The 26,682-nt window shown below is 37.2% G+C and overlaps 1 protein-coding gene across 7 annotated transcripts in view; it reads right to left on the bottom strand.

The window, feature by feature from the left end:
• LOC146470642 (uncharacterized) overlaps positions 1–24,153 on the bottom strand; it is a 56,837-nt gene extending 32,684 nt beyond the window's left edge. For 2 of the 7 annotated variants that reach the window (XM_085121838.1, XM_085121841.1), the window contains exons 1-2: positions 16,884–17,042; positions 5,443–5,491 (exon numbers count right to left, since the gene is read on the bottom strand). The gene's annotated coding sequence lies outside the window, so the exon portion shown is untranslated. Of the gene's footprint in view, positions 1–5,442; positions 5,492–7,112; positions 7,142–16,883; positions 17,043–20,661; positions 20,810–23,167; positions 23,465–23,863 lie in introns of those variants that run through there. The other 5 variants (XM_085121833.1, XM_085121836.1, XM_085121834.1 and 2 more) reach the window with 5 other exon arrangements.
• Between the last annotated feature and the right edge of the window lie 2,529 nt (positions 24,154–26,682).

Raw genomic sequence — 26,682 nt, 5'->3', positions numbered from 1 at the left:
ATGCTGCCTTCATCAGGGACAACTCAGTCTGAGTTGAGTATTAAATTTAAGACGTCCATGTAAAGACATGTATCCTTGATGCAAACTCTCTATCACGATAGCTTCTTACATTTTTGCTCATAACTCACTACGCCAACACGAAGTGGCATTCGGCAGTAAATAAAGAATTGTCGAAGCTTTTCGAATGCAAAATTCCCCAAAATTGGCATGTCACACCGGCTGTTCCCAGACTATTGGTGGCCTCGTTGGGATATTAGGGACCTTAAGCAGCGACGACGACGACGTCAACAAGAACGTCAGAAAACAATAGTTTTAATTAGCAAAACACTGGCTCTGCACATGCGTTATACACTTTGGTACATTTCTTTGTCGTCCTCTGCAAAACAACAACGTGAAATGACCAAATTTAAGGTTTTATGGAGAACGTGAACGCATGATGATTAATTTTCCTTTCTCTTTCTGAACTCTAAAGGTGCCCCTAAGACGTTAGCTCCTCGATAGTTCGGCTACATTGCACAAATTGAGAGAATATAAATCATCGCGAATTTATTCAGCAGATGCGAAGGTAATTTTTTAAGTTTCGTCTTTCGTCGTCGTCGTCGTCGTCTCTGCTTAAGGTCCCTATTAAAAGTAATAATCGTCCAAAATCTATGCCCCCGTTTTAAAAGGTGGGGTTAAATAACGACCATTCACCGTTCTAAAAGTTTGATGTTTAGCTTAATCCCTCTCACTCCTCTCCCCCTTCACGCACACATTGAACTTGGAAGTCTGATCCAAAAAACAAAAAGCCGGTGGAAGTATAACTTCCTGGTTGGCCATAACGATGGCAACCATCTTTTACCCCTTTGTCATCAGATCGTTTTAGTATTTTTTATTGGTTTTGTTTATTCTTTGGTCAACTTTGTGGTTTTCAGACGTGTAAAAATTGAAGAAAACCAAACTATCCGCTGTTTGGATATCAAAAAATCATGCCCGCTTCATTTGACTTCATCAGCCCATGCTGTGGGTCTAAAGGAGGAGATTTACGTACATGCAATTAACGTCATACTACTGTACTCAGAGGTGAGGGCGGAATACCTTATTTGGTTTAAACAGGATTTCGAACGATTACAACAAAGGAAGTAGATAGCTACATCCTTCAATTAATGTTGGAATTTTTCCCAGTGTACGAGAATTTAGAAACCATTTGTTTGATTGGGTCTATTATGACTATAATGATATATTCTTATTCAGTCTGTAATGAGTACGGCTTTGAGTCCTTAGTAGGCTATCCGACTAAGTGAATCCACGCGCCATGTTCGCACTGCAGTGACGCAAATACTTCATAATTAACAACGAAAACGCATATTTATTTCACAAAGGTAGGAAAATAAGTTCCTTTATTACAAACTAAAACACGTGGAGGCGTGATTCACAGTATAGTAGCCAGCGATTCGTCTTTTTCCAGAGCAACTGGAAGCTCAGTCTTATTCCTTTTAAAAATATCTCAAGAAAAAAAAATTAAGTACCTATTTGCGAACTGCTTCCCGCAATTATTAAATTTAAAGCAGCCTTGACACCAAGTTCTTTGTTTTTTGGAGACAATACCTAACTGACTAGAATTTTAAAAGGTTAAAATCGCCATAACTCTGATACGTTTTATTGCAAGTTGTTCTGTCTTGAAAATAGGAAGAATTGTACCATTCATTGTGACTGAAGACCAAGGCAGCTCGAAAGTATTAAAAGAGCTGTAAAGACAAACATTCACCTTGACGAAACTCTGCTAATTTCTCTTAAGTGTGAATATCGGTAACACGGACCACCAATCATGAATTTTATGCAAACGATACACTCAGATTTGGAAACATTTATTCTTCCCATTACATGTCCTTCGCTTGTTTATCAGTTTTCTTTAACCTCATTGAGTATCTACGCTTAGCCATGTCTCGATACTACAAGGACAAAACAAATGTTATTAAGACAAAAATTAGGGGCAAATGCACCTGCCCGTACTGGTTGACTTTAAATGAAAAATCTTTTAAAATATCAACGATGTAGACGAAGTCTAGTCAAAATATTCATATAATATACACTTCCTTTTCGTTCATCGTGATGTTAACTAACAGAAAAGATAAAAAGATTTTAAAATCTCTCACAGAACGTTTTCATCTTAAGAATATTATATTTTCTCCCAAGAGCACTTTATACGTGATATTGGCGCAATTGATTTCGCTCGCTTTTTAGCGGCAGACAAAATAATACGTTAATGCTAACCAACGAAAGGCATTTGCGTTGATCAAATCTTCAGTTGTAGAGAATTATAGCTAAAGTGTGCATATTTAATGCACATTTTGTGATTATCTATATTTAAATACTATACAAAACACAGAGCCGGCTTAGGTCTACACAATCGCGATTCGAAGCAACAATACTGATACGTGTTACCGGCAAAACTCGTCTGACAAGCATACTCACACATTAAAAGCCCAGTTCAGACGCCCAATTTTTCTACTGGACAACAGAATTTATTCATGAAAGCAATGAACGAATACCAAAGTTTGGAAAAAACACTAAAAATACGAGTTAAATACTGAGGCAGGCCTATCGAATTTGCCGCCAAGTTTAGAATGATAGTTTTTAGTTGACAGTGATGTATTATTTAGTCAATGACACGGGCATACATAATAACAACAGCGATATTTTTAAACGATATGTTCATGGTCGGCCGCCAATTTTTTTTTTTTTTTCCTTTTTGGTTAACGAAAGAATTCTGTGAGTGAAATGTATGCAAGTAAAAATATTACGAAAAAGTAAACAATGTTCGTTAATTATTCATCAGTGGCGGAGTTCAAATTTGAGCTGCAGTTTGAATTGATTTCTTTCAGTAAAATCTCGTAGACCAAATCTTTTACAACTTACCATTTGAGCTTTTGTTTTACTCTTGCATGTGTTGATGGTATTTTCCATCGAATTGACAAAGAGCAAGGACGATAAAGACAGACGTAAATATCACTCGTCCCAAAGAAGATTCAACTGTTTCAATCGTCCAGGAGCGGAATAACATTAACAAATGACCAATGCTTTGCGTGCACTCGCCTCGAGATGTGAGTGCCAAAAGGAACTGCATGGGGTTTAAGGGAATTGTAATGGTTATTTAATGCGGCCCATTGAACACCATGGACTTAAAGCTAAACGAATAATGTTTATATTACTTGAAAAGTTCCCTGCTCAGGATCGCGACGTCTGGTTCAAAACACAGGATTACCATAACCTCTCTGAACTGCGATAGTAAAACACGGTCACGTGACCCTAGCTTCTCAAATCCACGTGATAAAATGTCCAAATTAACAACTGGTTGGTAACATCAAGCATTTTGATCCAGAAAAGGGAAACAGTTTCAACTTACATCATTTTAAGAACTATAAGACAACACTTTCATAAGAATATTTCACTTAGAAAATATCTGCTGCCTAGCAAACTTACCGTAATGCGTCGATTACGAAACAAACTCAATATTCTGGGTAAATGCTCAGTTCACTTAATCTTTAAACGAATAACACAAAAACAATTAGCAGCGATTTTGGACAACAAATTCATCCTTTGAATATTGGAGTATCTCGAATGGGGCTTTCTTTAATTGGAATTTATTTGAAAGCATAAGTTTCGTTCGCATATACAATTTTTAAACATCTGTCTCCTTCGCTTTATTGATATCTCGGCGGGAATTCCGTAGGCAAAGAGGAACACAAGAATAGCAAAATAATAACGTACATCGCAGTACGTTCTTTTACAAAAGAAAGATTGGCAAAATAGTCACGTGCCGAGCGCGTTGAGGAAAAAAATTACATATCAGAGAACTCCTTCAGGGATGACTAGCCTAACTGGGAAATAGACCATTTCCAAGTTGCTTTGAACCTCATTATGAAAGCGAGGTTAAGTGCAAAGTTTTTGTTATGAAAATTAGTTTTCATTCATATGCAAACAAAACTAATTTTCATGTGAAAAGTTTTGCACTTAGCCTTGCTTTCATAGTGAGGTTCACACCAACTTGGAAATGGCCTATTAAACCTAAAATCAGTGCGCCACCTACCAATAATACGTATGCCAACAGAGAGTTCTACGTTTTTTTCTACCGTAGTTTTTACTGCAAATATTTTGTTACTGCTTATTTGTACTAAAAAGAGGCAGATCATTTGAGACAGGTATAAAAGGAAGCTTAAAAGGAACCTTTAAATAGTATACAGTTCAGTTTTTTTAACATTTACCCCATTGTGACACGCAGAATAATTGTTTCCCGGCTCATGCTCATTTGAGACAAGTATAAAAGGAAGCTTAAAAGGAAGCTTTACATAGTATACAGTTTAGCTGTATAACATTTACCCCATTGTGACACGCAGAATAATTGTTTCCCGGCGCGCTCATGCAGACTGAGTTTCAAAAAAATTATTTTGCTCGCGTTCGTTTACTAATTCAGACAATTCAACTGCTGTTACCCTGACATAAAAACTAAATTTATTTTTTCCTCATAAAAGCTCGTCACTTACTGCAAAAATATTTTAAAAAGAGGAACTCATCCAGCAAATAGACCCGTTTCTCAGTGCTCCAACTCGCGGAACTTTGCTTACATTAACATGAACTGGAAATGCGTCATATTTAAACTGACGCAAAATTCCTGCAGTGCTTTTAAGGTAATTTATGTAACAAGAGCCAACAATTATAAATTATGTAACACTGTATATGCTGTTTTTAATATTTTCAGGCTGCATGTTAACTGAAACTATATATAAAAGAACGATATTTCCCTCAAGGCATGTTTACTGATAAGCTTGCATCAGAAATTTATGTGAGAACTTTCTTTTCAATTCAGCAGATATTTTACACAGGAATTCCGGTATAGAGAGGTTACCGTTTGCACCGAGGGAGGACGAGAGAGTACCTGGTCAAAGGCTAGAGCTAGTTTCAGTTTCGTCTGTTTCGCCAACTGGACAACGACAACGACAGGGGACGAAAGTTAACAGAAAATCGAATTTTTTTTTTTTTTTTTTTTTTTTTTTTTACTATTTAAGAGTGCATCAACAGTGTCAACAATCAGAGAGAACGAACAAGAGATTACGTATTTATAAACGACAGCAGAAGACTTAGCTTCGTCATCTCTAGCTGCGTCCCTAACTCTAGTAAACGTTTATCCTGTTTATAAGAAAAGACTGACTCTATTCAGCGGAGAAAATGTACTGTGTTCTAGATTTGGATCAATCAAATAGAATAGATGCCAAGTATCAGCTCGAGAGCTGTGCAGGCTGCGAAAATTTCAGGCTGTAATAAAATGTTGATTTGATATCGTCTTCCAAAATTAAAATTACGTGGATTTCATTGCGAAAGTTCAGTTTGAAAAGAATTTCTGTGTTTTGCTTACCAACTAAAGCGTCTATTCCATTTAAATTAAATGGACTATTCTTTGAATACCTTTTGTGATGAGTCTTCAAGATTCTTTCCTTGTGAAGAAAGGTATGCCCTGGAAAGACAAATTTCAGTTCGTCATTATAAGCTTTGTCGGATACAGTTCTTCCCAACAATGAAGTCAGATTACAAAATATACTTTTTGGCTAGCCCCCTACTGAAGCGCGAGAAATATTAATCGCAGCAGTTAATTTACTTGACCGAAACTTATTTATTGCTTATTTTGACATTTACCGACCATACAATTTTGTTATCTTCTTCGATGACTGCATGATCGCGTTGCTTGTCAAAACTCATTGCACGGTAGTTCAAAATCGTTTGGCGCAATTTTAAACTAAGCAATAAGCTATTTGCGACAACAGTTTTAATAAATTACAGAATCAATTATAAACTTCCAGCTAAGAGTTATTAACTCAGTGTAGTAAGTCTTGCACCTGCTTGACTTTTGGAAAATGTACAAAAACAACGCGCTGTCTATCTGCATCTCAATGCATATGATTCATGTTACATTTTCAACCACACTATTTAGTGTCGGACATTGATAGAACATTTAACTAAAGATACACCCTCGTCCCCGGCCTCAAGAGCCAAGATGGACGTTCTAAAATAAAGTCTTTGTTTAAATGCGACGGCTGCTTACGCCGGGAGATTCCACTAGGACCACTAGAAAAGAGATTTTTGCTAAGGGAAATGATGAAGCCCAGTTAGAGTTCAACATGAGGAATACTCGGGTGAAATGCTATATAGGGACACAAGAAATTTAAGAGAATAATTTTAGGGTAAAGGGATTTAAGGGGATTTGTTACAGGATAAAGGGAGTCACCCCTCCCATCCCCCTCCCCCCTAATGAATGGAGCAGAGATAGTCCCCTGTGGGAGGTTCTACAAGTTTATTCAAATTTGATTCAAAAACGTGGTTTTCTAAATAAGGGGATGAAAAATAATAATGGTCTCTTGTGAACGATGTTCTCTTAAAAGAGCGGTCGTCTATCGGGATTCACTAACTCTGTGTTCATAGCATATCTTAGCAAAATCTCACGCCTAAAGAAATCACCGCTTAATAGATAATAAGCCTGAATTACCAAGCCAACGATGAATAAACACAAAGTCAAAACAATGAGCAAAGTCTACTAGTTTGTCTGCAACTGGAATTTACACAATGAAACAGCTGCTATCAACAAACCACACACGGTATTCTTTTTTTCTTTTGCAAGTGTTTTTTATTATTTAGCTTTGCTATTCGAAAACAAATTCCAAAAAAAAAGAATACAAAGAAACAAATTTCAAGGATATATAGAGTAAAAAAACGTTAAAGTAAAAATGGTTGGGGAAACAGCACAGCTAAGACCAATTACAGTTGTCCCTTCTGATTTAAAAAGAAAACAAAAAATATTACATAGCAGGGAAGAATAAACAACTACGAACTCCAAAAACAAAAAATTCCAAAAACAGCACGATTTGGGGCGTTTTTGACCACCTCCCGCGTGGCTTGTGGCATACATTCTTAAGGGCATTTTAATACTTATGGCATCGAGTTTTTTTTTGTTGTTGTTTTGTTTTGTTTAAAGTTTGTTATACTTTCTGTCCTACAATAATCCACATAAGCGAGCGAAACCTTGTTTAAAAAGGTTCGCACAAAATTATATAGATAGATTAAAATTAATTTCGTTTCCATACCTTTTTTCCCACAAGTTATTCTTTCTTTCCTGAGCAAAAAGAAAACATGTAGATTTCAGTTTAGATTGGTAACAGAAAGTTGAAAATAAGCTAATTTTTTCGACAGAAATCCAATTCAGACAGTCGAAACTGCAAATTTGACGTTAAAACTCTGGTCCCAGTTGTTCAAAGCCCGATTAAGCAAATCCTGGGTTAACGTGAACTTTGATTCAAGTTTAATTACTAATCAATAAGCATTTTTCCAAAAACATTTTTGCCCTTCAGTTTTGACTTTAACTTTTCTTTACCTTTAGCTTAAAATCAGCTTTAAAAAACATTTTTATCGAGCGAGATGAAAACCTCGATTAACTTTTAATCGGGGATTAGCGTTAATCGGCTTTCGAACAACCGGGTCCTGGTGACCACAGCCTTCGAGACATCGGGAGACTTGAGTCAACACCTTCACACCTTCAAATCCAGTGGTTTCTACTGAATATTCTATTTATCAGATGTTTTAATTCAAATTCAGTTGACATTGAGATTCGAAATGAAAAGGAATTATATTGACGGCAAATAGTAACTTTACTTCTTTTTCTTTTGTTTATTTCAGTTTTTTTAGTGGGCGCCATATAATTCTGAGGCAAGCAAGCTAGCGCCATTTCATTTATGAAGCAAGCAAGCTAGCTTAGAAACCATTTCCTGCCGACAAATGTAAGTAATAAAGTACGAATCCCTCGGAATCCCTTTATATTAAAACTTTCAAACCCTGCCTGAACATTGGGATCAAAGCCTCTTAGGAATTGACATTGTTTGCATAGATCTTTCGTCAACTTTGTTAGGATTCTTTGCTTTGTTTATTTCTTTACAAAATTATGCGTGTGATTCTTGTAATTTATATAAGCTGCGCTTGTTTGTAAAATTATCCATCGTTTGATAATGGTTTTGAATTAAACAGAAATTTTTCGTTTCTATAAATCTATCTCCTGGTTGTTGACTCAAATATTGAGTACTGCAGGATGTTCTTCGGAGTTACTTTCGTACTTTAAAGCTAGCTTATCTATATCGATAATGCCGTGCAAATAGAAGCCATCAATGACTGATCATAAACGAAAATGTCTCCACTACTTTGAGAATGCAAACGACAGTTTGTGTCTGTGTGCTAGCATAAAGGCTGGTTTCCATATGATCGCGGATCGCAGATCGCAATAAGGTCTGCGATCCTGCGATCGTGATCGCAGACGATCGCAGAAGTAGTTTCCATATGATCGCAGACGATCGCAGACCTTATTGCGATCTGCGATCCGCGATCATATGGAAACCAGCCTTAAGACGCTGCATGGGTACATGAATATGAAATCGCTGATATTTTCTCCCTTGCCACCCTCAAGAGCTACATTTGCTGATACAAGCAACTATTTACATTACAGCGACGCTGTTTGAGACCACTGAAAAGCCAGTGATGTTGTACTTTACGTTCTCTGATAAGAAATCTCAACCACTGACCTCTATCTTAATATCGTAAGTTGTGTTTTCTTTAAATACTTTTTAATTTATATTATGATTATTCTAAAAATCATCAAATTGTTTGAGAAAATCCATTTTAGTGTTGTAAAGTTAGTTGTTAAGCTATCCGATGTAGAACGTTCAAGAACCGTTCGGTTTAATCGGCGATTTTTGCGTGATACATGCGAACCTACCTGCGGCTTTGCTGTTATTTTACTGCCATCTCACGCCAATCTCAGACAGACGTTAAAATGTTATGCTCTGACGCAAGAAATCACTTCGAAATTCCCAAGGCACCTTTTATGCTGACACCGCATGCGCTCTTCTTCAGTTCCAAAATCACAGCAAATTGATCGTCGCGAAATCGCAAAGAATTCCCCAACTTTTCAGTTAAACGCGTAAAATAGCGGTTTAAAATCGCCACAAAACTTGCGCAGCAATATTATCAATAATTTCGTATTGATTCAAACGCCCCCTAAAACAATAACATTGACATAATATTGCATATGATTGTCCTCTTTGTCTATAAATTGTCACTTGGGGGAACCGTGTCCTGCCTACGCGAAGCAAACGTTTTTAAATAAATATTGCAATTTAGTTGAAATTGAAGTAAGGCTGAATTTTTCTACAATATTGCCTACATTATTGTATGAGATAAATTGCTCAATAAAATGGAAAAAAACTAGCACAGTTTTTTAAAAGGTGAACAATTTGGCGTCACTATGTTGTGTCAATTTTCGTAGTACGTTGGTGGAACTCAAACACGGCGAATGTAAATGAAGAAAATATTTGCTCGCCAACTAGGGTTTTCAATATTTTCTCATGGTACTTTTGTCAGTTAATTATTAGTATGGAAAATCTGTGTTTTCGGGAAGCAGGGATGGCGCAGTGGTGAGAGCACTCGCCCTCGACCAATGTGGCCTGGGTTCGATTCTCGGACTCGGCGTTGGTTGAGTTTGAGTTGAGTTGAGTTTTTGGTTCTCGTCCTTGCTCCGATAGGTATTTCTCCGGGTACTCCGGTTTTCCCCTCTCCTCAAAAACCAACATTTCTAAATTCCAATTAGATCTGGAAAGTGTCCCCAATTAGAGCTCTGCACTAAATACATTGACACTTAAATGGTTTTAGAGTGGTTTATTTTTTATTTATGTTTTACACCCAATTCTGGGTATTGTGATCTGAAGGGGTCAAGTTGTTAGTCAATTGTCCTAACCCCCTTCAGTATGTCATGATAAACGTGGCTTGGCATTCGCGCTATTCACCTCTGCTACGCTACTCTGAAAAAATCAAAAAAAGGAGATTTTTTCATCGGGCCACTTAGCTTTAGTTAGAAAAGTTAGTCATCTTTTATTTTTTCTATTTTTTCTTGCAATTAAAGCGTTCACGGTTTTTTGCTGATTTCTCTTCTCGCCATTTTTGTTTCAATTCTTTTTTTGTTTGTTTGTTTGTTTGTTTTAAGCTCTGTGTAATCATGTTTGTGATGTCCGGCACTTCTGCAACTACTTGCAAAGAACTAGCTGTTAGCTCGAAAACCTTGCGGTTATCTGGCTGCTAGGAATTTCCCCACATATAACATATTCAGTGTAAATAGTAATTGTATATTCTATATGTAGAGTTTGTGATATATGACAAGTCGAAAATTTTGAAAAGCAAGGAAATGGAATAAAGTTGTTGCTGTTTTTGTCGCATTCGTAAAGTAACATGAAAGTGAAAAGAAGCATACGCCTTTACTTAGCACTTGAAAAGTACGACGGATGCAACACGGCTTGTTATTATTTATAACACTTCGTGTTTTAAGGCCAGGTACGTATATTTCATACTTCAATAATGCTCATTATTTAATTAACAAGAAAAGCTGTTGCACTTACAACTTGAAACGTTTGTTTTTTTGAAAGCAACCTTATCCTACCAGCCTGATACCGGCTTCAGAGATGAAAAACTGTTGCACTTATTGGCTCGTTAGATCTGAAAGTATTGAAAACCGAAACAAAGTATGAAGGTTGATCCTACCAGCCTGAGTCTTGTTAAGACTGGATATAATAAAATCGGTTAATTCAAGCGCCTACCAACTAAATCAGAAGGATTTAAGTTATGAATATCACTGATTATTATTATTATTTTTGAAAAAAATTAAATCGAGGTTTACATTTCCGCATAGTTGAAAATTACATGGATTTTATGGGCTGTGAATATATTTTAGCGTATTGGTATTATGTATTGGTATTTGTAATTATTTTGAAGTGGCGAGGGCCACGTAGACTGTCCTAGACTAACGGGTTTGGAATCCAACAATTTATTTATCTCGAACCGAGGGGTTAGTGAAATACCTAACAGAAAAAGTTACAGGAAAATAAATAAGAACGACTATAAAATGAATTTAACGCGAAAAAGACAAACGAAACCAAAACTGGAAGTCTGAAAAACACTTACCAATTGCTGGATTAGGATGGGCGAGTGATAAAATGAAAATGTAGTAGATGTTTTCTAAGACTGAATTTACATATGGTGCGAAAATTGTTCAGGATGGAATGAAAGTGCTGGATACAATTAACACCGAAAGAGAAACGGAAAATAAGGACTAAAACGTTAACTGTTTATTAACAAAAACCGCAACAATTTGTTCAAATGCACGTCCTCACCAGCAAATAATGTATAAATCACATTATACTTTATCAATACTCTTTTAACGTTACCCTGGTTGTATTTTTTCGCATTGTAAGTGTTGTAAATATTGTTAGTCTTGTAAGTAGTGTAGATATTGTAACTATTATAAGTAGTGTGAGTATTGTTGGTATTTGTAATTATCGTAAGTAGTGTTTTAACACTACTTACAATACTTAAAAGTATTGTCAATGTTGTATTCAGTTTCATGAAAAGCTATTAAAAATTGTGCTGTTAATATATAAAAAAAATAATAAAAAAACGACCTCACCAGCTCTGCTGATTGATATAAACTTATTCAAATCAATTCAGTCATTGAGAGGGAGCATGCTAGAGCGTTGCAACCCAGTGATGTTTAGGCAATATAGTCAGTGCTGTGTAATCATTTGACAAGCTTCCTCGGCAGCTGCTGGCGCTTAACCCGTTTCCTGTATCATTAAAGGTCACTTTAGGGCCAAGTGTTGCACTGTATTTAATCTCGATAACTGGAACCTCCAATAATTACAATCGCTGACTCAAACTTAATGCATTTTCCCCACTTCCCTCATTTCTCAGAATTTTTAAAACCTGCCATAAAACCTTCGAGAACTCGATCATTTTAGATATCCCAGGTTTTAATTTGTGTTTTAATTTGACGTATTTATCAAAATTCTATTGTTCGACTCCCCTTGGCTGGCCTGCTCGTCCACCGAATTTCGAAGATACTCGGGTATCTTTTAGCTTTCTCTTACAGCCGGTAGTAGCCATTTATACATCTGACTGGAGAAGAACTACATGGGACGCTAAGTCGTCAGGTGGGAAACAACACAAGGACTCGCTAATAAGTACTAGACCTTCAGTCTCAGATATTTTAATCCTGTACCTTAAGAAAACGAAGGCGTAACTTTCCATGAGAACACAGTCAACACGGAATTAAAGAAGTGATTCAGTAAAGACATTTTAGGAGGTGACGATAGCACAACAAAATGATGAATGATTTAACCAAACAGTTCAGTCGCTGAAAACAACATGAGGACTTGCTAACCTTCCGTCTCAAATATTTTAACCTTGCACCGTAAGAAAACTAAGGCATCCTTTCCATAAGTACAAACTCGTCACAGAAATAGTAAGTACAGCAAAAACGAATAAAAATTATTATAGATTTAACCAAACAACTCCATCTCTGGAAAATGTTAGATCGCGAATTTTGTGGATCGTTGCTGCTCAGTGCTGAGGAACGTGAATCCTGCAACAGGCCGGGCGCCCATGTGCCTTTGGATATGATTTTGCGAATGAAGGAAACGGAAACGTTATACTTTAACGTGTTCTAGTTTGTAGCCGATGAAAAAAGAAAACTCTTCAACAATAGTGCGGACGAAACGGTGTTGCATAAATTTGACGGTGATTCGAGAGCAAATATGTAGATTGTGTCTACAAATACCTTACCGTTAAAGGGTACTAACTCTTGTGATCTGTCAGTAAAGCCAAGTATGGTCGGTATTTTGCTTGTGAGAAAATGACTGATACTGTTCGCAAAGATATATGACCTGTGTAAGTAGACTTAAGGAATATCACTTCAAAGGTTCCAACTTAGTGAGTGGGTGGTACGTCGCTGACAGCGACTCCGTCATAAAAACGTCTTTATGCATAGCGCATTAATAAATATCAAATACGTCAGAGGAATAAGCATAGAAAAACATAATAACAATATTGATATAAACATTACTGGGCTTTCTTCTGAAGATGCTCACTCACAGCACAAAGGTTTACTTTTTTAAATTTTTTAGACCGGGGGATGAAATCGCCCCCACAGACACAATTTACAGACTTGAAACTGCTTATGACTGCTAAAGGCACCGCCATTAAACTACGCAATTCTGTCTGGGAACATTCTGGTTTGATTTCAGTTATTTAAATTTTAATACACTTTTGAGTAGATTTTGGCGAGTTTCTGATGTCAGCAAAGAAAAATTAAGAAATCCAGTTGTTCGTTAACTATGAATTTGTTCCCACACTTTGTGACGTCAAGTCACCCCAAGCCATATTGTTAAAGTTTGAATATACGAACAGAAAAATTTATTTTATTTATTATTATATTCTATCACGATGACTAATTGTCCCTTCCATGAACACGTTTGGAGTTTCCATGGGTCTAAAATGACCAAAAAGTGAAAATAGTCGAATCTGGGTAGAATTTAAAACAGAATGACAATAAAAGAATTGTTATCAAAAACGAACCTTATGAGAAGGGAAAGACTGAATATTTAACCCAAGCGCTGTATTTTATATTTTTCTGATTGTTAAACCTTGCTTTTAATGTTAAAATTCTGAGACTGTGTTCAGAAGACTCTGCAGACGATAAGCTTTGAAAGTAATCTATTTCTTAGGGGCTGTTTACACGGAGGGAGGAAGATCCTAGAAGGCGCAGAAACTTTTCATTTGCTTTACATGCAAAAATTTCGGCCGAAGTGGAAAAGGAAAAGAAGAATAACTGTCGGCCTTGAGCAGCTGAACGCCCGGCTGCCGCCAAGTTTGCACTTTTTGTCCCTAGTATTAGGATCTTCCGAGCGAAAGTAGTTTACATGGTGCTAGGATCTTCCTATCTCTAGGAAGATCCTAGCGCTATGGCCAAGTACAACTTTTTGCATGAAAACTGCATACAGAAAACATATGGCGCTAGGATCTTCCTCCCTCCATTTAAACAGCCCCTTAATCCTTATAACCTACGAACTGATCTCAAGCGCTGGGCTCTCGCCCCATGATGCTCGCGCGTGGAGTCGCGCGCGGAGCCGGTCATCATCATGCCGACCTTAACACTCTGTCTAGTCTCCGGTGACTCCAAAGACAGAGGTATTTTGGGGCAGTGTATGGCTATGGGGAAAAGGAGATCTTAGAAGGGGCTATTGAAATCCAGGAAGAAATTCGGGGGTTACCACGCATGTTTGAGAGATAATTAAGTAACAATCATTCAAAAAAGCTGTAAAATACTTAACGATGCATGGCAATTTTCTCCCAATTGATGAAAAATGCGTTACGCATTCCAACAATCCTTGGTAAGTCTACTTTTCACGCATAGCCATAAACCGCGCCAAAATATCTTCGTTTTACTAGGCAACGTCCTTACGAAACCCGGATATCTCGTACCATCCCGAGATGCGCAGAACGTATGCGCAATAGCAAAAAGGAGGCATCGTCCTTAAATAGACAAACCCCTGGATATGTGTTCTTGTCTCATCTGATTGGTTGCTAACTACCATGCTATACCTCCTGATACCTTTCAAGGCCGGAGAGACGTCTACCAGTAAAAATGGTGGAAATTTAAAGTTGTCTCCTAGAAATAACTGTTCTTTTGGTCAACAAGTAAACATCACTCTTTGGAGTTAAGCCTTCAACGGCGGTTTCAGTTTTGCGTGATAATATTTATACCATGTCTCGTGATATCGAAGTGGTTTTATGTATACCAGACAGTCAATGTTAATAGACCATGCCTTACTCAGACAAATGGCCATTGTTTAACAAATTAACTATTCAGATTGCTTTTAAATTTTGTTTATGTTAACCCATTGCTTGAAGGCCTGAATGCATCTTTAAATTGGCGTTCTATTATAAGCGAAGCACGCAAATAAAATGGACACTGAAACACGTTTTAATGACAGCAATGATCTATTTTTTTGCAAACTTACAAAAAGATAAAGACAAACTCAAACGCAGAAAATATAAGGAAAATAAAAGATATTTAGAAAATACCACGTAACTTAATTCTTGTCATTTCTAGCCACTTGAGTTTATGGTTTTGAGCAATGTTGTCTGTCGTTTGCCTAATAAAGAAACCAACCACGGCTCAAAGATGCAGTTTGTTGAAGCAGTAATTGAAGCTGCAAAGTGCGTTAGATGTTAAATGTTTTTCGGGCTTTTATAAATCAGACACAATGCAGGCCAATAGGCCATGTCTAACACAAACAGATGGCCAACATTTGACAATTACCTATTCTACCGCTGAGATATTCTTAAATTTTATTTGGGTTATAACCTTGCCGCTTAACAGCTTGAGAATATCCTTTTATACTTCGCCTCCATTTTTAAACGATCTCGCAAATGAAAATGGACACCGAAGCAAGTTTTTAAGACACCATGCAGAATGAAGTTTTTTTCTGAGTTGTAAATGTAAAAATATTCTTAAATTTTATTTGGGTTACAACCTTGTGGCTTAATAGCTTGAGAATATCCTTTTACGCTTCGCCTCCTTTTCAAACGATCACGCAAATAAAATGGACACCGAAGCAAGTTTTAAAGACAGCATGTCGGATGAAGTTTTTTTCTGAGTTATAAATGTAAAAATAAGACCATTTACAGCCACTGATTCGAAACAGTAAAACGCAGACATTACAGGGAAAGTATTTACATAGCTATGAGCCGCATTTTCTCTGGCTTGTGAATACTCCAACCGCGGTGAATAGATTCCTGGTGAGCTACTCCAAAATATAGCCCCAAAGAGTAAGGTTTATGAGCCTTTTGGTCTTGACTAAAAATGAGTGAAGATTTTAACCATTCTGGTTTGAAATAAGGTATAGCACCCGGATTTCCTTTTTCCGAGTATACCTGTGTCACTCACTGAATAATACATCATTGTCATTTATTTACCAGGCTTAAAATATACCATCACAATTATTCCATTACGCATATGCCACAAATTGCCATTCAAATCCTAGCAGTATGCAGAATGTTTGGCACATGAACCTAGCCTGTTTAATGCCTTAGCTCCCACGAGTCTCCTGTAGCTCAGGTAAAGAGCAACAGAACTAATCCTAAAGTCTTAGGTTCGGCTCCCGATAAGAGCACTCGGATTTCCTTTTTCCGAGTATGCCTGTGTCATTTCCTAGAATAAGACATCATTTTCAGGGTATATTTATAATGCAACTATACGCGAAGCGTTTGTCCTCAAGCAAAAAAGAGAGAAACTGATACATTTACTTGGATGATGTGGACTTGATAGGCGAGGTCTAAAGACGAGTATTGATTAAGTGACATGGCTGCACGCTGCACGGCCAACCATAAAATCCGAGGGGTCCCCCCTTCTCCGGGGAGGAGAGGGTAAGAGTCATGATGCAATTTGTTGAAGCAAATGCCATATTGTTGTTGGTGAGAGTTGTGGTTTGATATCTTCTCGGAGATAACGTCGGCGTTATAAGTGTCGCATTGTCGAAAAAACCCATGCAGGGAGTCTGGCTTTATCATCTTTGCATTTCCAACACTGCCCATGCAATTCAAATCGCTACCGAGTCAAAAAATCACAATGTCCTAATTGTTTTCAATTTTGATAAACATTCTTTTTTTTCTTTGAATTAAGGTGACGTCGTTCGATTCATTATTTCGGCCGTATTGTGATACAAAAATTAAGAGAACATTGTCTGGCGAGACATTACATCTTAACTGTATGATCTGATGTTAAATTAAATTGTCTAGTTCATGTACATACTTCACACATAATTATCCTTGTGATGCTAATGTGGCACATTGGGGCCTCAAAAGGTTCCTCTAGTTGGGCTCATATGAGTGATACGAAACTGAAGGCTTATCACTTGTTAGCATGCACTCAAGGTCCCAGGGTCGTTAAATCATCTATCGATTTGTTTCATGACAGCAATACTTACCGGGAAATAAATCGCTTGTAGACCGACCACGGTCTGTGTCACTTCAGAGCGTCAAATTTCTCCGAAATGCAGCAATATATGTCGATGCTTCCAACCAATGAAATATGGACCGCCACCGTCTAGCAAATTCGATCGGTATCGACCGACAAGACTTATATTTTGCCCATAATTGATAATTGCGCGATATTTATCACGCAGCAGGATTGAAATTAACTAGTGACTGCATCTTTATTGTTTTCTTGCACCAATGGTAGATCACGGATTATATTCAACCGGAGGAAAAGTAATTTTGGGCGGTTTTGCGGTCAAGGTTTCAAACATACCGAACTACAAGAACGCACTTATGTCGAAGAACAGTAGCGGGCAAACTTTAGTTTTGTTCATTGAATATTTGCTGCTTTGTTTCTCATGAAAAATTGAAGACGTTGGTCCTCTTGCGTGATGTTTTTATCGTTTGTAATCCTTGACCGAGGGCAAGTTTATCAAGCATGTTTATAAACGGCTCCGCCATTTAACTCCCTGCAATGCGCACTAAAGATAACGCACCAATCAAAACCACCCAATATCTATTAATTTGTGTTGTGTTTCTATCACTTAAATGGCTTCCTGCTGAATTTCTTTCTCTGGATGTAGTAGAGCATGGCTTGGCCTACGATGGCCACAAATCTTCTTGACAAAGACTTTTCAATGCACCTGAAGCTTATATTATGGCAACCAGTGAATCTTGATTTAGATAACTTCAATTAAACTGAATTAAAGGAGAATTGATTTGTTTTGACATTTGGTCAAATTTTTTTCCGAAATTTATTAACTTCTTTTATACTTCACAATTAAGAATTTTTGGCATTTTTACGATCTGGCTGAAGTCCAGTGGCAAAACTAAGCTTGCCCAAAAGTAATATGCATAAGGTCATTGACTAACGACCTTAAATTGCTCCCACATAAAACGGAACAAAAGACTATCAGTCTCAGAAAACTTTATCTCTTTGCGTAGTTCATTCATTATGCAATGTTTAACGTTTCAACGAGACGATGCTTTGGGGCCGTTCTCTGTGTTGCTGATGTCTGCCACGCAAATTGCTTCACTGTTGACAGTTTGATTCATACTGATACAAGGATGTATTTTGAGTGAATTTTGGTATAAAGTTAATATATATTTATCTACTTACGAAAGCGAGATTTCACGGAAGAACAGTTCTAAACTGTCGAAGTAGTAATTATGACTTTGCTATGACAGTACTATTTTTATTCTTTTATATATGACGAACTTTTCCGAACGCGGTCAGTACAAACTCAAATGAAAGCACTGCGTGTTTGTGAGTTCCCAAACAAGGAAATTTTTGTTATTCGAATAATTCACCTAAAGATTTTAATACAAATTACAACTAAATACAAGGAAAGAGGTTTGATCAGCGTTGATTATGAAATGACGGGTGGTCAAACATCTTTTCCAAAGCGCGTTACCCAAAATAAACACTTACTTCTTTGAGATCTTGTATTTACTTCATTAACTTAGCTATTAAAAATAAAAGACAAGAAAAAAAAAACCACATATTTATCCATATTTATTGGAAGCAAGGTCGGCAAAGAGCAACATGCAATTAAAAGACACTCGTGTTTTAGAAGTATTATCGGAATATTTGATTCATGTCCGACAAACTCAATCGTTAATGAGAAATTTCAGTGAGAACCAAGAATCGAAAGTCGAAATCAAACAAACATTAGCCTCATGACAAATAATTTGCGGCAAACCCGTTCGCTTTAGCAGTACCTTGCGCATTTGTTTTAAACGTTTCATATTTATTTCGAGTTTTTCTTATAGCTAGAAATGCCCAGTTACTTTGTTACAGTGAGCAAAAATTAAAGTATTTTTAATTAGTGCGTCGTAAAGTTTATCTCAATCAAACAATTTCGTAACAAACTTAACTTTGTATATGCCTAGGCGTACGCTGGACAAACTTTGTTAACGAACAATTTATTCTCATCTGAACGTTAAGTGACTTCAGCTGCCGGGTCTGTTAAACAACGGGTTTCCTTCGCAGCGAACAATTTGTTTAAGGCTGGCGCTCATTCGCAGTATTCAGTCGAAATTCACCTAATAATCAGGCCTATAAGTCTTGTTAAAATCTAGGTTCGTTCACGCGCCTTGACACCTTTTACAGTCTTTTGTTCTAAGTTGGGTTAATTTCAACTAGATTTAGTTCATTTCTATAAACTTAAATTGAAATCTTTTTCGACAGAAACTTACTTTGAATCAGTACACCCGGATCTAAAGATTTACATTTTCCTATCGGAATTCTGACCCGATAATATTTTGAAAATTACAAAATTTTGCACAAGTTACCAAACCAAACCAAACCAAACCAAGCTTTTTTTATTCACTGGTTTTCATACAGTTTTTTAGAATTTCTTCAACGTTTCCATTCTTCAACAAAAACAACTGTACGTATTTTATACATCAAAGAAAAAGCTCTCAAATTCATGAGACCTACTAGAATGAAGGAATTCTACTAATTTTCAAATGCTATTTATTAAAGTCAGCAAAAAACGCACAGGAGAATTGATGGATAATTAGAAACATGATTACAAGTTTTCTAGCACAGTGACATCGCTCACATTTAACCCTTTACCCGTAATAATAAACAACAAATTTTCCTATTTTGTCCCCATACTTTTCTTATAAAAGTACTGGGGAGAGGTCATTAAAATATCTAGAAAATTCACTTTGGGTGATCATATCCGAAATTTTCATGACCCCAGAGGTTGAATAAGCATTGATATGACAAGCCCAAGGTGATCCCTGTTAGGGTTTAAAGGAGTAGGGAAATAAAGTTTTATCTTATATATTAACTATTACAATTTCCTTCATGTTTTAAATTCTAAGAAATTTTTTTGGCATTGGATCAGTCGGATTTTATTCCATACAACGGTGCCTCATTTTGTAAAATCCAATGGAAGGCTGACCGGACAGCTCAGCCTTGCAATTGATTTTACGTTTTATTCAACATTGCTGATCCTTATCTACACAAAGATCCGGCTCCACTTTGCTACTGTTTGTACAAGTGGTCCTTGCACTATTCAAGAGTTACCTCACTTTATACCCTGTTTCAGCCCCATAGTCAAACATCTCGGCGGATTTTACCACGAAGAGCTGTGTGACATTTTCCATTGTTACAGCTGTCTTTTCAGTAAACAATCTTTAATCCACCGACGAAAGGGTATGAGAAACTGTATTATCTTCATTGAAGACAACGAAAGCGTTTGCGTTTAATAACGACGCTAATTCGATCCTTATACAGGTTAACTGCCTCCAATACATCAGTTATCTCTACTGCTCTAAGTCCAGTCACTCATCACAGGACAGCAGTTCAAGATACAATAATCTACTGAATCTATTATGATTTTACTGATCAATGACAATTATAGTGAAGAGACATATGATTATATACTTCGTGGATAATGATATGAGCTATACGGTTAATACGACAATCGCAGATCGATACAAAATTGAATTAAGTGCAATTTCAAGGATAAAATACCGAGATTATGGAGTCGAACAATAAGACGTTGGACAATCAAAACAGTTGATTATACGGACGAATTGTCGATGGAAGTTAAGGACTTTGTTGTCACGGAAAAGTAACCACAGCGGTGATTCAGAAGGCAAAATTAACTGGAGAAGCCAACTACGCGATTAAAATGTTCATTTTATATCAGATAGCTGAAGTATTTGGCCAAGCCTCATATTTATTAAACTTTAAATGAGAATGTTACTCACCAACTAAGAGCCGTACAGCCTACACCAGTCCAAGCGCAGAATGACGTGCATAATTGGACACGCAATGTTTACGGTCACGAAATCAAAAGCTCTGGATTAATGCTCAAGCGACCCTGTAGCCAACTCCCTTTCTTTTATTCTATGATCGCTGTCGAGAAAAACAAACAATTTGCATGGATACTACTGATTCAAAGTTTTATTTTCAAACGACGTTAATCAGGGCCTCAGGGAACTTTCGCGTGCATCCAGCACTTTTTACGGGCTAGTGTGCCTTGAAAACGATTACCCTTAAAGAATTTAAAGATGACTCCTTAGCTAATTCACAGCTATATTGTCTTTGGTAAAAAAAAAAAAAAAAAAAAAAAAAAAAAGATAAGAATCGCAACTGGTACGTTTACTCATAATTCTTAATGTTCGAAAACCCTAAAAACTTCAAACCTAAAATGTGCAATGTTGTTAGTACAGGGACGAAATTTGCAAAACGTACAGCTTGCTATGTGCCTATTGGCTGTGTTAGGTTCTCAAGGTATTCTGGGAAAATGTACCGCCCCTATCTTTTTCCGTACCGTGGATTACGAGGCCGTCAAATTCCCTGGAGTGTAGACTAATGACCGACCCTCGGCACGTACTATAAGTCAGCGAGTTATACATGGTGAGTTTGCCAAATCTTGAACATGAATTCCAGCCGGGCAAACATTGAAAATTCAAGATTTGGCAGGCCAAATAATGAAAAATTCAAGATTCTGCCAAATCTTGAAAATTCAACATTTGGCCTGCTAAATATTGAAAATTCAAGATTTAGCCTTCCAAATTTAGAAAATGCAAGATTTGGTAGGCTAAATCTAAAAAAATTGAAAGATTTGAAAGTTTAAGGTCATGAAAATTCAAGATAAATTTTGGCTTGCTATTGGCTGTGTTAGGTTCTCAAGGTATTCTTGGAAAATGTTCCGCCCCTATCTTTTTCCGTACCGTGGATTACCAGGCCGTCAAATTCCCTGGAGTGTAGACTAATGACCGACCCTCGGCACGTACTATAAGTCAGCGAGTTATACATGGTGAGTTTGCCAAATCTTGAACATGAATTCCAGCCGGGCAAACATTGAAAATTCAAGATTTGGCAGGCCAAATAATGAAAAATTCAAGATTCTGCCAAATCTTGAAAATTCAACATTTGGCCTGCTAAATATTGAAAATTCAAGATTTAGCCTTCCAAATTTAGAAAATGCAAGATTTGGTAGGCTAAATCTAAAAAATTTGAAAGATTTGAAAGTTTAAGGTCATGAAAATTTAAGATAAATTTGGCTTGATAAATATTAAAAATTCAAGATTTAGCCTGCTAAATATTGAAAATGCAAGATTCGGTGGGTTTGATATTTACAAAATTCACGATTTGAAAGTTCAAAGTCAAGAGAATTCAAGATTTGGCCCGCCAAATGACAAAGATTCAAGATTCTGTCAAATCTTGAGAGATCAAGATATGGCCTCCTAAATATTGCAAATTCAAGATTTAGCCAACTAAATTTGAAAATTTAAGATTTGGTCTGCTAAATCCATAAATTCAAGATTTGCTTGACCATTACTCTCAACATAACAGAGAATGTTCATAACTCAGAAGGGCTATTGAATAGTATTGTCTGAACCAAGCATTGCCTGCTCAATTCATTGTAAATTTAAAACACAGTCAATGGACTGTTGTAAGCAAAGGAAGGAAATAATTGAACTCCCGTAATACAAACGACACAGTTATAAAATGGGGCGAAGCATTTACAAGTTCACAGCTGCGATTTAAGCTGAACTCGGCTTTCTATTACAGGTTACATAGCTCTATAACAGGCTACAACGATAAAGTAAGAACCAAAAGACATATAGCCGTGCCACGAAACACAACATCTTGCGCGCAACAAAGTCTTATAGCCAGGTCCAGCATCGCAAAAGCTATAGAATTAACCTAATTGCACCGCGATCCAAGCGATGACTCCTGTCCCGGCATTGCACAGATCTCAACAAGAAGGGGCAGTTAAAACTATTACGCACTTAAACAAGCCAAACCAAACCCAGCAGAAATGCCCTATATGGCATCAACAACACGGTCGTTGGACACACAGAATAAGAGATCAAAATTAAATGAAGAGATTTAAAAATAGAAGAAACACTTACAGAACCCATCCTGCAGAAATTGAACATACGATGGTCAAATACAAAGCTCTATTAAATCCGCCAAACCCACTACAAATGGGGCTACAACTGAAATACACGGCAGGGCCGGAAATCGCGTAGGCTTGTCGCCTTTATTTACACATAAAGTGTCAGAAAGACCTCCAAATCTTGAATTTTCAATATTTGGCATGCCAAATCTTGAATTTTCAATATCTGGCCAAAAAAACTGTTGCAAGCTTTTAAGGCTAAAGGAGGGGAGAAGTCTAAGTCAGAACTGGAAGGAGTGAAAATTGTTTGGAAAGATCTATATTTATAAGTAACGAAACTGGAAACAAAAGCTCGCACTTACCCTCATGGGTTAATCGTGCCAAGACCATGGAATCCAACTTCATAGAGTTTATACTGAGTGTTCACAGCTGTGTTCAGTCTCAACGTACAACTGGCTGAGCATCAGTAAGTTTAGCAGTACCTACGACAACTGGAAACGTGGTACGAAATGCAGCAGTGTTTACACGGGAAAGAAATCATTGATGTCAAATAAGTGTGTTTTGTTAGCTAGTTCCAGGCGCTAGATAAGTTGCAACTGAATAACATGGATGCATTAATTCGTAATTTAGTTCGACATACAAACTGTAATCCAAACTATATTTAGACTGCCGAAACGGCATTCGTTATAATTTATTCATCCTAACAATTAGCTTTCTCAACGAACGTGTACGAGAAAATTCGAGGCGGCTATGACTGATAAGTATTTAGAAATGACAACAAAATTCACCTACCTTAGCAATGTCTTCAAAATTCCTGCTTTAACTGGAAACGGGAAAGCCGCTTCGAACGCGAGATTATGGAAGCAAATCGACAGACTAAATAAATCTTCAGCCAGGATCGTTTTTGTTTACAATTTTCTCTTCCGCTTAAAAATTGTCGCAAACGAACGTATACGATCGAAACATGGCGGATTGTACCGCTGAATGGTCTATTCGTTAATAACTGTATTATTTCCCCAAAAGTTAGCAAAATACCTGCCTTTTGGCGATACACTTACCTCTTTTAAGTCCTCAAGTGAAACTTCTCGTCGACCGGAGCACAAAATAGCAGTGAAACACGAGCGTTAAATCGGTTCTGTGTAACTCATGCCATTGAACGATCTCCAGTTGCAACCAACGTTTATAAGTTTAAGCTGCATTCCTTTTTTTTTTCGCTTATGTGTCGCTTTAGAACTTAATTCGAAAGATTTACATGTCCTCTTGTCTTGCCTTTTGGCGAATTGTAAGGAATTCTTTCGCCTTCCAAACGGTTAGCAAAGCAGAGCAAAGCGATGCTTTCATCCTTTCGGCGAAGCCTCTGCAAATTTCCAGCACGTGTTGTTGATTGAATTCCCGCCAATTTTTGACGCGACCGGGTGCCGGCGCTGTCACACGTCTGGAAAATTATACTTGGTATTGGACTGTTGGATCACAGAACAGGCGGAGCAGGTCAGGAATGATGGACTGCTGAATTGCAAGATTCAAAACAAAACGCCGCGACATGTGAGTAAGAACAAACAGAAAAAAAAATAACTTGCTATTTGCTATGGAGTGATCATTAGGAATCACCGTCCGCCTTAGTACGATATGAGGAGAACCATGGCCTCATGGCCGAAGAAAAAACTGACTGCAGTCGAACACCATATCAAGAGGTCATAGAATATGGCATTATTATTGTGTTTAACGTGTACCTTGTACAATCAGCAATCAGCAATGCACCATATACAGTCAAAACCTGTGATTTAGCGGTCACCCTCGTTAATACAGGTTTTGACTGTATCTGGTGCATTGCTGATTTGCGGGAAAATCCACCATTTTAGGAAATGGAGCCAACGTGGCAAGAAATACAGAGTTTGCGTAAAAAGAACCCACAAATTCCAAACTCAATTTAAGGACAGAAGAGAAGGGGGAGGAATCGGAGAAAGAAAAACATTTTTTTTTTTCGCTGACAATCTCTGGACCTGCATTTATCGGAAATTGATTAAAAAGGAGCCCCGCGCCTCTCCCACACCTTTAGTAATCTCAAAATCCTTACCAATCCCCTCCGTCAAACCATAGTTAATAAAAGGAAATGGTTATGAAGCCTGACAAACTTATTTAACATGTTTCTGTTTGTATTTTTGGCCTAGACCGTCCACAAACCAAAATATATTTTGAAATCTGCTGGAGCAACTGACCAATAGAAACGTTCCTGTTAAAATTTTCAACTGTAGTGTGAAAGTTAAAACAAAGGGTTGAGCACGGTCGCACCCCTTCCCTGAACAGAAACTGCAGCACCATTGTTGTCATAACCAGTCCCTCAATAAACTATGGTTAAACAAGCAAGATGAGTCTCAATGTCTTACGGACATAGTTTCAAAGGCAACCAGCTGACAATGAGATGAGTTATCTAAAGAGACTGGAAGTAATCCAGTGGCGAGTTTAAAACAAGTTCGTTCCCAGCGTCAGTTTTCCCTTGTCCTGGAAACGAGGTTGAGTTTAAATGATTATGACAGCAATTGAAACCAATAAATGTTCCTTTCAAAAAGACTGTAGTAATTGTCCAAGGAGAACAATACCGTGAGATTCATAAGAGCAATCGGATTTTAAAAAATTTCCTCTTCTAGTCATTTTAAATTATACAGTGTTAATTGTCAAAAACGCCTCTCTCAAATCTCAGTTGTTATTTACTAAAGTAAATTAGTTTTAGTGCAGATTTCTTTTTGTTGTTGTTGTTGTTGTTGTTGTTGTTTTTTTTACCCAATAAAACCAGACAGAAAGGCCTTAATACTCCTGGAGGTGTTAATTTGCTGCAGTATCGGGCGGAAATTTGAAAGCCTAGTCCATCCACTGTTCCTCTTTGGAAAATCCCCCACACCCTCGCAAAACAGAAAAATTTTAAGACCCCCACTTTCTCCTCCACTATCCCCATCCCCTCTGTATTTAGTGACCGGGTCCCACTTGTCCAAAGCCCGATTAAACTGATCCCGGATTAACCAGTTCAACTTTGATTCGAGTTTAATTACTAATCAATAAAGATTCTTCCAAAAGATTTTTGTCCCCCAGTTTAAGACTTTTACTTTTCTTTACCATTAGCTTAAAATTTTAAAATTAGCTTTTAAAAACATTTTGACGAGCAAGATAAAAACCTCGGTTGACTTTCACTTGGGAATAAGCGTTAATCGGCTTTGAAACAATCGGGCCTTAAGCCCAATTTTCGTAAAATTTGAAAGCTGAAAACAATATGGTTGGTATACTCAAGAAACCAGGAAGACGATTTTATATCCAAATTTGGGGAAGCAGTGAAGCTGGGTGAAAGGAGAGTTATTATGTTTCATAGGCAGAGTTTAATTACAAACAAACGTACTGGGAAAATAATTAAAAACGCGATCATACGACTTGCGTGACTAGCTCAACCTTTTCCCTCAGGCGCATGTGTAGATTCCAGGTATCCCATAATTAGTGATAGGTTCGGGCAATCCTACTTTTTCGTTCTGATAGTAGAAAAAACAAAAACTCTATCAGGTTTACGCACAGATAGATTTACCATAGAATCAACTATAATGAAGTACTTTCAGTTTCCGTTACTTCACTTGCTATCATTTGAATGTGGAAAAAGTCGACCCTTCTTCTTTTTCTTCTTCTTCTTCTTCTTCTTCTTCTTCTTCTTCTTCTTCTTCTTCTTCTCCTTCTGCTTCTGCTTCTGCTTCTGCTTCTGCTTCTGCTTCTGCTTCTGCTTCTGCTTCTGCTTCTGCTTCTGCTTCTGCTTCTGCTTCTGCTTCTGCTTCTTCTTCTTCTTCTTCTTCTTCTTCTTCTTCTTCTTCTTCTTCTTCTTCTTCCTCTTCTCCTTCTTCTTCTT

Source organism: Pavona decussata, unplaced genomic scaffold (assembly GCF_977016875.1).
Source record: "Pavona decussata unplaced genomic scaffold, jaPavDecu1.1 SCAFFOLD_113, whole genome shotgun sequence".
NCBI lineage: Eukaryota > Metazoa > Cnidaria > Anthozoa > Scleractinia > Agariciidae > Pavona > Pavona decussata.
This window is presented reverse-complemented; position numbering and strand designations above follow the sequence as displayed.